General features: G+C 35.2%; 1 long non-coding RNA gene across 4 annotated transcripts in view; it reads left to right on the forward strand.

The window, feature by feature from the left end:
- Nucleotides 1-13,257, forward strand: part of LOC147826568 (uncharacterized) — a 211,020-nt gene that overhangs the window by 125,907 nt on the left and 71,856 nt on the right. For all 4 annotated transcript variants that reach the window (XR_015438929.1, XR_015438928.1, XR_015438926.1 and 1 more), the window contains one exon: nt 10,873-10,998. This is a non-coding gene — a long non-coding RNA (uncharacterized LOC147826568). The remainder of the gene's footprint in view (nt 1-10,872; nt 10,999-13,257) is intronic.

A 13,257-nucleotide genomic window follows, 5' to 3' on the forward strand; every position in this document is an offset into this window, starting at 1 on the left:
TGCTAATCCTAAAACTGGATAAAGATAATAGAAGAAAAAAGTATGAACATAGATTGAAATTTGTTTAACAAAACAATTAGAAGTCAGATCTGGCAGGATGTAGAAAGTGGTTTTGTTATAGGGATGGCAGTGTTGGTTCAGCATTGGAAGATCCACCCCCAAAAGTCATCATTTTAACAGAGGAAAGGAAAAAGCCATATGATCCTGACAGTAGTTGGAGAAAAAGTATTGGACTAAATTCTACAGTTGTTCGTGGTAAAAGCTATCAGGAGACTAGAAGTAGAACAGAGACTTCTCAATAGATTAAAGACATGTGCTCCATACTTCCAGTGAGAACACCTTATATGAATGGAGAAGATCCAATGCTTTCTCCTTAAGGTGGGGAACAAGGGCAGATATGCTTACTCTTTATCTGTGCATTAAACTTTGAAACTTAGTCCTCACAAAAATAGTCTGGCAATAAAATGACACAACTAAGATAGGATTGGCATGGCAGAAGCAAAATCTTTATATGTAGATGAAATGATCATCTACAGAGAAAATACTAAGAAATCTTTAGGAGCCCCTAGAACTTGTACTTGAATTTAGCAGGATTAGAAAACACAAGGTATATATAAAAATTCAGGTCTGTGTATACTTGCTATAAATGAAGAATTGGATATTGAAATTTTAAAGTTGTGTAGGAGTACAAAGGACCCAGAAAAGTTAAAAACAAAAATGAAAACAAAAACAAAAACAATGTTGGAAGACATTTAGTACCTAATTTTAAGACTTCTTCTAAAGCTAAAGTAATCAAGGCAGTGTTGGTGTAAGGAAAGACATATCGATCATTTGAATAAAACAGAGAATCTAGAAATAGAACCACATATATATGGTTCACTGAGTTTTGAAAGATTATTTAACATTAGCATTTTATAGAATATAAACTCAATTCAAGAGCTGAGGAAGAGACAGTGTTTTCAGCAAACGGCACTAGAACACCTGGCATCCGTATATAAAAAATTAACCTCAACCCTTTCTTTCCATACATGAAAATAACTTGAAGGGATCTATGAACCTAAATAAGAAAGCCTAAAAGTATAAAACTTTAAGAAGAAATTATAAGGGAAAATATTTATGAATTCAGGGTAGGCAAGAACTACCTAGGATACAAAAGACATGATGAATAAAAGAAAAAAAATTGATAAATGAGATTCCATCAATATTTAGAACTTTAAATGACCTCATTAAAATGAAAAGTAGTCCTTAAACAGACCATATTTCCAATGCATATAACCTATGACCAGAATATATAAAGAACTCTTACAGCTCATTAATAGACAACCCAATTAAAAAGTAGACATAAAAAGATGATAAATAGCCAGTATAGCACAAGGAATGGTGTGCAACTCTAGAATCAGAAAAATACTAATCAGTACAATAATAAGAATGAATTATACACTCATTAGGGAGATGAAATTAAAAGTTTTTAAAGCCTTGTCATGACTTTTTCTTTTTATTGGATTCTCCTCCTTTGCCTTTAATTTGTCACACCCAATGGATTCATTCTGCTGGGTTTCCTGGGGTTGTGATCCTTATTGTCTTTTCCTAGGGTATTGTCTAAAATTTTTTGGAGTGCTGGTTTGGTACTCATGAAGTTCCTGAGGTGCTCTTTGTCATGACAGTATCTTATTTCTCCAACAATTTTGAAAGATAGTTTTGCAGGGTACATCAATCTGGGTTGGAGGCTGTTTTCCTTTAGGGCTTGAAATACATCATTCCAAGCTCTTCTTGCCTTGAGGGTTTTCACTGAGAAGTCGGCTGTGATTCAGATGGGCTTTCCTTTGTATGTGATTTGTTTCTTTTCTCTCACTGCTTGTAGAACTTTGTTCTTCTGTTGTATTTCTGGAATCCTAACTATTACATGCCTATGTGTAGATATTTTTTGTTTAAGGCTAGCTGGAGTCCTTTATGCCTCACTTATCTGTATGTCAAGTTCTTTTCCTCTCCTTGGGAAGTTTTCTGCCATCACTTCTGTGAACATTTTTTTTATGTCATCTGCACTCTCTCCTCTTTCTTCATTGACTCCAATCAGTCTTATGTTATTCTTCTTTGCATCATCTAGCAGCTGCTGGATTGATTTCTCATGTTCCCTTATAATTTTGAAGAAATTTTTCTTTTCCTGGTCACTAATTGCAATCTTATCTTCTCTGTCTGAAATTCTGTCCTCACATTGGCTCATTCTGCTGTGTAGACTTTCAATGGAGCTTTTCATGTCCTGGAAATCTATTTGCATCTGTTTTATGGATTTCATTTGTTTCTTATGTTGGGATTCCGTCATGTTCCTAAGCTCCTCTCTAGATTTATTAATCATGTCTTGCACTAGGGGCACAATTTCTCCTGTTATCTGAGAAATTATTTCTGATTTCATTTTTTCCAGATCCCCTTTTGTTGCCAGTTCAGTGGGTCCAGGTGGTTGAGTATCAGAGTGTTCCATCTCATTTCCCTTTGGAGTTGCTGTAGGTGATCTGGAAGTCTGGTTTTGAGACTTATTTATGTGTTTTGTCATTTCAACTGGGGCGGGGTGCTGTTAGCCCCTGCATGGATTACCTCCTCTGAGCTGGGAGAGGTGGGACAGGGGCTGGGAGCAGTGGTAGGGATGGTGACCCAAAAGCCCTTTCCTGTGGGCTAGGAGCAGCGAGAGGGATGGTGGCCGAGAAGCCCCTTCCTCTGGACCAGGAGCAGTGGGATAGTGGCTCAGAAGCCCCTACCTCTGGGCTGGGAGCGGTGGAAGGGATTGTGGCCCAGAAGCCCCTTCCTCTGGGCCAGGAGCAGAAGGACAGAATGTGGCCCAAAAGCCCCTACCTCTGGGCCAGGAGCAGCGGGACTCAGTACCTTGGTCTGGTGGTCTGGTGTCCTCTGAGTCTTTGTAGTGTGGAACCAGGTGGCTGCCTGTCTGCAACAGGGTGATTCAGCGTCTTCCGCACAACTAGGGACCTCGGTAGGGTGTGCACAGACCTGCCTGTCTGCAGTGGGCTGATTCAGCATGTTCCGTGCAACTGGGGACCTTGGTAGGGCGTGGGCAGACCTGCCTGTCTGCAATGGGGTGATTCAGCCTCTTTGCTTTGATTTCTTTCAAAAGTTTGTTTTTTTTCTTTGGGAAGGACATAGTTAGGGAATGAACCCAAGCCTTTGCACTGACCTATATCCCTTCTTATTTTCATTTTGAAACAGGGTTTCATTAAGTCACTAAATTGCCCACCCTGCATTGAATTTGTAATACTTTTTTGCCTCAGCCTTCTAGAGTGCTGAGATTACAGGTGTCTACCACCATGCATGGCTCAAAAGTTCGTTTGCTATTAAATATTTCTATGCATTCAATGGAAGAAAATACCCACCAATATCCATCTAGCATAGGCTCTAGTTTTGCTTTTTCTAAGCCTCAGTTTTGTCTTTTTATGGGAAAATAAAAATAATACTTCCTTTATAAAATTGTGAAAATTGAGAGATTAAATTGGGAAAACCACATGTGACTTAAAACAGAATGCAACTGATAATGAATCAGGTTTCTCTTACATTTTTATTTTTCTTCTATCTCAGTGAAATGTGCTTTTTAAAAAATACTTTCTGCAAAATTTGGTTATGCTCTGGCATTATTAGGATTTTTCATGCTTACCCCATATCACTTAGCTTTTTTTTTCAAATTTTTTACCTCCTGCCAATAGCTTTTATATATTTTATAACTCAGCTTTATTTTAGAAAGCAAATATTTTCTTGAGGTTAAAAAAGAGCACAAACAGATGCTATCAGATATTTGCTTCCTTAGCATTTCTCCCAGACCGAATCATTCTTTTTTTATTTAGTTCCGTACTTTTCTTATTTTTTTCTTTTCATTTTGTAATAAAAAATTTTGCTCAATTGTTTGTGGGTTTTATTTCTGTTTACTTGTTCTTAATTTTGGAACACTGTTACCGTGCCTAGTAAACAGCTCCATGGAGAATATCTGGATTCTTCTCGGACTCAGGATCATCTTTTCCAGGATATTGTTAAAATGATCATCTCACATATTCATAGAACTGGAATTCAGTTAAGAGATCCAGCAGCAGCTGAAGTTCATGTAGGTTCCCCAGAAAAAGTTTGTTTCTGTTCACGTTTTCTTTCTAATCATTGTAAGCCCAATGGCAAGATTGTCAGTCAATTTTTTGTTTGGTTTGACTTTCCTTCTAAGACTCAATCTTTGCAATACCAATATAAAGCCCTATTGTTTTGCTTTATTTTCCTAGGAAATGTATAGTTGCCCAATCTGTCTAGAATTTTTGTTACCTTGTCTCCATTGCTTTCCCCTAAAAATAAGGAAATACTGTGGATTTGAAGTCAACAACTAGACGGTATTGGGTATCCATGAAGTGCGGACCACACAGCTAGGTATTAGGAAGAAGAAAATACATTATTTTCTATTTATTATAATATTTAATTTTGTTAGTGTGTTAACAAGACAAGTTGAATTCACATAAAGTATTAACACAAACTGTACAATTTATAGTGTCTATAATCTGACTCATCGTATTTGCTGTGACTTTTTAATTGTTTGTCCTATAAAATTGTAAATACCAATACAACAGAGAAGAAAGACTATGATAATCATGATACTGTCACTTTGCACTATCTTAAATTAATTATCACATGGGAGGCTTTGATCTTTAATTTCCCAAGTAACAGTTTAAACAAAAGAATACTATGCTTTTCTTTTGACATCTCTTTATATATTTCTTGATTTAAATTTATTTTTCCTTTTTTAATCACTTTTACTAGGTATATATTAAATTGTTCCATGAAAGAGGCTTAGTTCTGTTACAAGAATTTTAAAACTAAATTTAAGTCGTTAGTCTGAATTATACTAATTTTATTTTACTATTTTAATTCATGCCAAATAATACCATTAATTTTAGAGTTATGGAATCAGAGATAGAGAAAGGTTTCACTTCTATAGTTCACTTATATTTTCTTCAATTAAATTTATTTTTAAAATAACAGTATCAATGTAAGAAATAAAATTATGGTCTTTACAATATACAGAATATAAAAAGAAGATGAAGTTTTATTCATATTCTTCAAACCAGGCTTTATGATTTTAGTATGCCCATTTCATTGGTTTCCTATGGATTTGTATGAATTTATACCTTGTCAGAATCTACAATATTACATTTTTATGTAACAAGATTCTTATACTAATCAGATACTATAAATATTTTCCATGTCATTATTCTTTTTTGACATTAGTTTAAATGGATGTATAGTGTTTCATTTAACTAATTCCATATTGAGGATATTTTAGATTATTTCCACAGTTTTTCCATATTAAACAATACACTCGTGGTCATGCTGTAACATTCAAACACAGCTATAATTCTTTCCTTGGTGCAAGTTTCTCAAAATGGAATTGCTGGATCCAATGCCACCCTGTGTAAGATGTTGGCTATATGCTGCTTCATTTCTATACTGCAAAGGTACATCAACCTTAACTCCCACCACCAGGTTACTTCTAATTTCTAAAGTACAATGCAATATACAGTTGCAGGGTTACCAATAGTAGCTTTTACGCTGTAAAGTTGCAAGGACAATCTGAGCTGCAGGTGAAAGTGTTCCTCTTTTCTGATTACAGAAAATTCACAATCCTCTTAAAGACTGGGTGATTTTTTTTCTTGTTTCATTTTTCCTGCAGTGTTCATCTCACAGTACTTGTATGTGGAAAATATACAAAAGAATATACACTTTTCTTTCTTTTACAAACTAATTCAGTAGATAAATTCATACACATGATGTATTATAAATTACCACATTTTACAGTAATGCAGGTATACCCATGTTTATTGCAGCTCGATTCATAATAGCTAAATCTTGGATGTGGCCATGATGTCCATCAACAGATAAATATATAAAAAATGTGGTATTTATATACAATGGAGTACTACTCTACTATAAAGAAGAATAAACTTGAGTCATTTGTAGGAAAGTAGATGCACCTAGAGGCCATAATGATAAGTAAAATAAATCAGTCACACAAATTTAAATATCGCATGGTTTCTCTTAAATGAGAAACCCAAAATATAAACAGAGGAAAATAAAAGAGAGATGATAGGAAATAGGGAGATCTATCTTTTGCAAAAAGGAAAGGGGACCAAGAAGTGGAGGGTGGGGAAGGGGATGAAGAATAATTAAGATGTGTTATGTACATGCACCTACTCCCCATGAGGAATGTAATCATTATGCACTGCATTCATGTGCTAATACAAAAGTAAAAATTGAAAGAAGAAAACAGCAAAACCAAGGAAAGAAAGAAAGTGAAAATGGCCAAGGGGTTGTGCTATTGGGTTTAGTTGGAATTTAGGGGCTGAATTGATCTGAATGGGCCTGGTGGAGGCAGGCAACAAATGGTGTTCACATAAGCAAAACTTCGAAAATGGGAAATGGGCAGGACATATGCACGGTATGACACAGAAAGAGGAAAAGGAATTAACAACCATAGCTTTCTAACTATATGCCAATCTCCATGAAAAGTACTTTACTCCAAATAACTCTATTAATGTTGTTATTGCCATTTCACTGCATTCACTTGCTTTGCATCCAAACATATCCATGTAGGCTAATGATTTGCAAAACATTATCTCCTCAAATCAATGGTTTGTCTTAACTTCTACTCAGTTGGCCTGGAATTAGGATCTGGTGTTAGTACTGAATATCTTGGATTGAATTTTTTGGTTTGTGGCAAAGGTTAGTAATACTAATTTGGTGATGTTTAAACATTATTTAAAGCATGCAATTTTATAAGAGAGATGTTCCATCCATTAGGTGAACATAAGACATTAATTGTGGCCTTGGGGATGCCAGAGAAGTTAGTGCTTTTGTCACAATGTCATTGTCATCCAGACTCTGGCATCTAAGCATTTCAATGTGGCCATGTGTAGGAAATTAAAAATTGATACTGCAGTAGTGTGGTGATATATGTCTCTATGGACCTTGTGTTAGTTACTTTTCTCTCACTGCTGAGACAAGATATTCAACACAAAGTTAAAGAAGGAAAGGTTTATTTGGCTTGTAGTTCATAGAGATCTCAGTCCATCATTGGCCAGCTTCAAGGCAGTGTGGATGGCAGACAGGCATCACAGAGGAGAAACAACATGACGCGCACAAGGTAGCAAAAGGAACAAGGGACCTTAACACGTTCTTCTGCCCCTTTTATACCATCTGGACTATTGGGATTAGAATGGTGTCAAACCAATAACTCATGTGGTTTAGTAATCACATGCCCTTAATCCCAGCATCACACACTCTAGATTTAGCCACCTCAGAAAAAGCCCCACCTATGACTGCATGAGGCTTTGGGAGGACAGCTAGACACAAGCCACGACAGACCTAGAAGACACCAATGAAGTCTTTTATTTGACTCACACTTATAATTTCCACAAAACGAGAAAATTGTCATTTAATAAGACCAGTGGCAAGTAAACATTGACCAATCTAAGCATGCAATACAATTATGCTCCTCTTCATGAGGACAAAGTGAGGTGGGGAAAGGGGTTAGGTGGATTTCAGGCAGCAGACCAAGTCTAGATTAATTACTTTATAGCAGTGAATGACAGATGTTTCCCAGTTAATGTGTTTAGTGCAAGGTGGATGTCCTAGGCATTAATCATAGCCAAGCCCATGTAGGTAAAAACAAGCTAGTTTAGTACTCTATCAGAATCACAAAACTGTTGACTAATGTAAGCCAGAACTCACATCCATTTATGCTCGTGGTAATGGAATAAACTTTCCGCCTACCATTCTTTCTTTGAGTACAACAACTGTACTGTCCCAGAAAGATTTGTTTGAGAATGAAGAGAGAAAATGGAAAGTTGAGTTAGTGCCAAATTATAGAGATTTGAAAATGTTAAACTGGAAATGTGCAGACTTCTCTTCTTGTTGAGATGCCTCCAGTTTAATCTCACTCTGTAGTATTTTACAACTTGCTTGAAGATTAGAGTAACATAGGGTGCTTGCTAAATGGATTCCTGGATCTGAGAAAGATAAGTGCCTGACTCATTTTTCCCAGTGCCAGCTAGAGAGGGGACATGGCTTGGACTCTCCCTTTGCTCATCCTTCAATCCTGAAATGGGCTGGGATAACTTGCTTCACTGTCCTCCCCAGCTATCAAGCAATGTCCTCCTGGGCTACCAAATCACCATTCTATACCACAAAGTGATTACAGCCAGTCAGCATGGTGCCCCTCGCCCAATCCCTTTAGATGAGATTGTTACCTTTCTGAAGGAGAGGGGAACCTGGAGTGTTGAAGATCAGGAAGAGAGGGAACTGGGCCTCGTATTTGCATATTCAGCATTCAAGGCTTGCTTTCAGCCCTGCCTCTCACCCACACAGGCTTGAAACTGCTGTGTAAGCAGCACTTCTCAGCCACTTCTTGGGTTTTAGTCTAGGAGGGCTCCCTCCTGTGTACTGAACCCTTGTGCTGCAGCATATGGCCTGTTAAATTAAAACCTCCCTTTATTCTTCTAGTAAACCTAGTCCTAACTCTTTTCTTAGGTAGTGTGGCTCCAAAAGTCCTGTAAATGTACTTGGGATTTTTACACTGAGTAGTGCAGAAAGAGCAGTGGTTCAAAAAGAAAGAGCAATAAATACTCAGAGCTGTTATCAAATAGCTCCAGGGATCAGCAGATAACAAAGACCAGCACCTCATAGAGTCAACCCCTGGTCTCCAGCCCAAGCTGGCTATGGAAAGTGGCCATAGCCATCAGCAGAGACCAGCACATGGTATTGTGTCTGACACAAGCTGGCATCAGATGGGGATGGCTGGCAGTGGCAATAACAAACAGCTGGCTGCCTTGGCTGTTGGCATGCAGCAGTGTCTGTGTCAGCTGGTGACATCAGGACTGCTTGTAGAGCTGCACTTTGTTGATTCACGATTTCCATCAAGATTGACCAAAAGAACCCTAGGTGGAGTGAGGACAGATCATTTCTAAAACATCCAGTAGAGGGCGTCAGGGATAGGAGTCTATGATCTTATCTTTTAAAGTAATTTCAAGTAGTTCTTTGGAGAGGATATTTGAGTAATTGGCCAAGCTATTGGGATGTACTCCCTCCTCTATTCAGATAGGAAATATTTTTGAGCAGTTTCTGTGAGAAACATGCCAGGGAAGACACAAAGAATAATAAAATTGGGTCCCTGACTTTAACAATTTTCCTTTGGTGATTGAAAGGTACCTCTAACATCTCTCTGAACCACTTATTTTTAGGTAGCTATCTTTTAAAGGGAAGGTCTCATTGTGATTTGATTCCCTGGTATAAATAAATGAAATACATTTAAAAGCACAGATCTCTATTTACTTGGTTTTTAAAAAAAGATTTAAAATGCCTGTCTTCTTGGCTTTGTGTGTTTTCTGTTTAAACTGTATTCTAATTTTTCTAAATTTAAAATTATACTAAATACATGATCACAGTGTTTATGTTTCTATTACAGTTCCAGATCTGAAATACATAATTATCTGTATTATTAAAAGTACCTATCAACTGGAAACTGGATAAAGAAGATGTGTTTTTTTATAAAATGGAGTACTACTCAGCCATAAAGAACGAGAAACTAAAGACATTTATTGCTAAATGGATGCATATTGAGGCCATACTTTTAAGTGAAATAGATAGGACACACCTGTAAATACCGAATAGTTTCTCTAGTGTGAGAAACTGAAAGTGTAAATAATGATTAAAATGAATAATTGATAGTGGAAAATAGGAAGAAAAGGTGCAAAGGGGTAGGAGAAGTGGGAGGGGTAGGGGAAGGGAAAGAAGGGAAAGGAAAAATTACAAGAAAAGGAAAAAATGGAAACAAATTCTTTGTAAATAGGGATGGGTGGAGGGAGTGAAGGGAGGACAGGAAATGGGGAAACAATAAGAACCAAGATATATTATGCAAAGGTACAAGTACCCAATGATAAATATAAATGTATTGTATACCTAAAATGTACCAATAAAAGAATCTAAGGAAGAAAAAAATATAATTTCATCCGGAAATGAAAGGTTACTATTACTTATCCATTTATTAAGATATCTGAATCTTAAAACCTCAGTTTATTTTAGAAAGCAAGGCATCCCTGAATTTTAAATTAAAAATTTTGGTACCATACTTCTTTTCATTTGATTACAAAGAAAATATATAGTCTTTAAACTTATCAATTTTATTGCTACTCTAACTCTCTAAATGCATCTTTTTATATTCAAAACTTTAATAAGAAATAATGAAAACTCCGAAGTCACTGATTATAAAGAATAGGCAATCCATATGGGATTTATGGCATTTAAAGAAAGCATATTATTAAAACAACTATGATAAATACAGTACAAAAATAACTTTAAATTTCAAACAAAACAGCGAATCAGGGACAGAATTCAAGAATAAGCAATGTAAAGATAATAAAGTAATAAAATTAGTGCTTAACTAGATTTTTTGGGAAAAGCAACTGATTCTATCTCATAACATTTTCCCAGCAATATTTTAAGACTGAAGATACTTTAGCAAGTATATTTTATAACAATTAGAAATATAATAAAGATGTAAATCTGTTTTATTTAAAGGTAAAATTATTTGCTTAGTGGTACATAAAAGACTTCAGAAGTTCAAGCTTAACAAAAAGAGAAGTATAATTAAAGCAAATGCATTTAAAGCTATTCACCAGCAATTAAAAAAGCAGCTTCTATACTGTTTACTATAGATGAGTTTTCAATCACAAAAAGAGAATAATAACAAAAACAATTCTCTTTCAAAAGTAGCACTAAAAATTTTAAAATAAAAAAAAAAACCTCAAAACGATGACCCTTTGCATTTTATTTACTTTCTTCTTCTAGTGATATGGTGGTGCATGCCCGGGACCCCCACACTTGAAGGACTGAAGCATGAGGATTGCTGCAAGTTTAAGGCCAGCAAGGACTACATAGTGAGACTCTGTTAAAACTACAAAACAAAACAAAAAGGTGATGCCTCTGAATGTATCTTTAACCTGAGTTTCCATGTGGAATATTCACTGGGGGGATTTCTACCAAACCTAAAAGATAACTCAAATGTAATACAAATCTTCCTTAAGATTGTGTCCATACACACAGTTAAACGAATGTGGTATGAATATCCCAGGCTCCAATCATCTTTGCTTGACATATTTAGATATTTGAGGAAATAAGCATAGATTCTAGAAGAAAGGAGACTTAAATTCTCTTATTTTGAGTATTTTTTCAATGTTGTAATCCAAAAATCTACCTTTGTCTGAATCTGTGTCTACTTCAGGTAAAATTTAAAAAAAAATTAACCTGAATTTATAATTTTCTTACTTTTGTTTTATTTGTCTTGAGGTCTTTGCCCCATTTTAACATCTGACATCAACAGTTTCTCTAGGATATCTGCAGCCTGAATTGGAATACTGCTTTTGGAATACTGAGAAACTGTGAAGCTAAGATTGGGCTCAACTGTGTGTCATGTGACTCAGATCCCAGGCGTTAAGCATCCTACCTTTAAAACTTGTTATGTTCTCAGCATTCACCTTCAGTTTCCTGATTTGAGCACCTTCCAGTTTATTCTTCACTATTGGCTTTTCTGTTCAATTTACTTCAATCTAATGTTCTTCTGATTTTTTTCCTCCTAAAGGACAAGAACTAATGCTCTAATTTAGAGGACTCAAGTACCATTTTTGCCCATTCTTCATCAGAGATTGCACTATTCAAGTACTTTGCTTTTTTTAGATGAATGCCCTAATTTGTTCCTGTTATACAGACAGAAAAATCTTAGTTCTGTATTAAAAAGGTCTCATCACCAGCTTCAGACACCTTGGAATATGAAATACAAAGAAAGCATTGAATAAAAAAAAAGTCTCTGACTTTAGGAATGAAAGCTCAAAAAATACTAGGTAAAATTAGTTCTTTTAAAATAGGCTATCGGAGAAGACCTCCAAAAGTAAGCTAAATTATATATGTGTGTTCAAATACAGATGAACTTGTAATGATAGTGTACTAAATTCTTGCAAATAACAATATGAAGGAGTATTTGAAAAACAAAAGATGCTAATAAGGAAATGTAGTCAATGTTTCAGGTAATCTTTGTACATTGTAAAGGTCTGAACAAAAAAAGGTTAGAATTTCACAAATTACATTTTAAATTATTAAAGTATATTCATCAAAACTTGTTATTAGAATGAAATAATCTTTTATTTAGTGTTAGGACATAATGTGAAATTGGACCATGTTGACTAAAATCAAATCCAAGTACAGTTCCTCGGACAATTTGGAGTAGGTTTTTTTAGTTAAAAATAGATAGAAACTAAGAATATTTAGAGCTTTTCTTGGTCATTTTCAGTCTTAGAAGCAGATCCTGGGGTAGTAGTGGAGGATCAGAAAAGTCATACCATGGAAGGAAACAGACAGAATGTAAACATGTGTTTCTTTTTTGTTTGTTTGTTTGTTTAATATACATTTAGAAAATGTGAACAATTAAAATTAGATTTCTAATGGTCATCTATTTTTTTCATTTTTAATTGGAACATATTCACCACAACAAAATACACAGATTTTAAATGTTCAATATGATGTTTGGGCAAATACAGAATCTATGTTAGTCACATCTTTAATAAAGTTTGGTTTATTTTCATTAGAAAAAATGTATGGGTTTTGAGCTGTTGAACGTTCAACTATTTGAATTTGTGAGTTCAGGGTTTTCCAATATTTGAACAATTTGAACAATAATTTCCATTATTTTTTTACCTATTTTTCTACATTGATCTCATTCTCTTTTCTTTCCGGGGTTTCAGTTAAGTGTGCTATGGACTGCTTTATATTGTTTTACATGTTCACATAACTGGAGACATGCCTGTAAAATCCTTATATATAGGATTTAACAAATATATTTTGAATCTATGTAAAAATGTAGTACAGCTTTATAAGATTTTGCTATCACCATGCTATACACTGCTTTGGTTGTTAAATCAATACTCTTGATGATGCCGAAACCTTGGAAAAACTTGAAATTATTTCGCCATGTTTCAGATTGTTTTCCTCTACATCAAAGCAGAAATGTGCTCAGTACTATGTCGATCACTGTTTAGTTAGAAATTGGCTGTATTACCGTCTGCCACACAACTCCCCTTTCCTTAGCTGACTTAGTGGTTAAAATATCAATATTTATCTAATTCAAGAAAAAATGATTTATGAATTTGGGGCAGTTAGGTCTCTACACACTTCCTTCACAAT

Source organism: Heterocephalus glaber, unplaced genomic scaffold (genome assembly GCF_053883595.1).
Source record: "Heterocephalus glaber isolate CG9 unplaced genomic scaffold, H.glaber_assembly_v1.0 deba00001465, whole genome shotgun sequence".
Classification (NCBI taxonomy): domain Eukaryota; kingdom Metazoa; phylum Chordata; class Mammalia; order Rodentia; family Bathyergidae; genus Heterocephalus; species Heterocephalus glaber.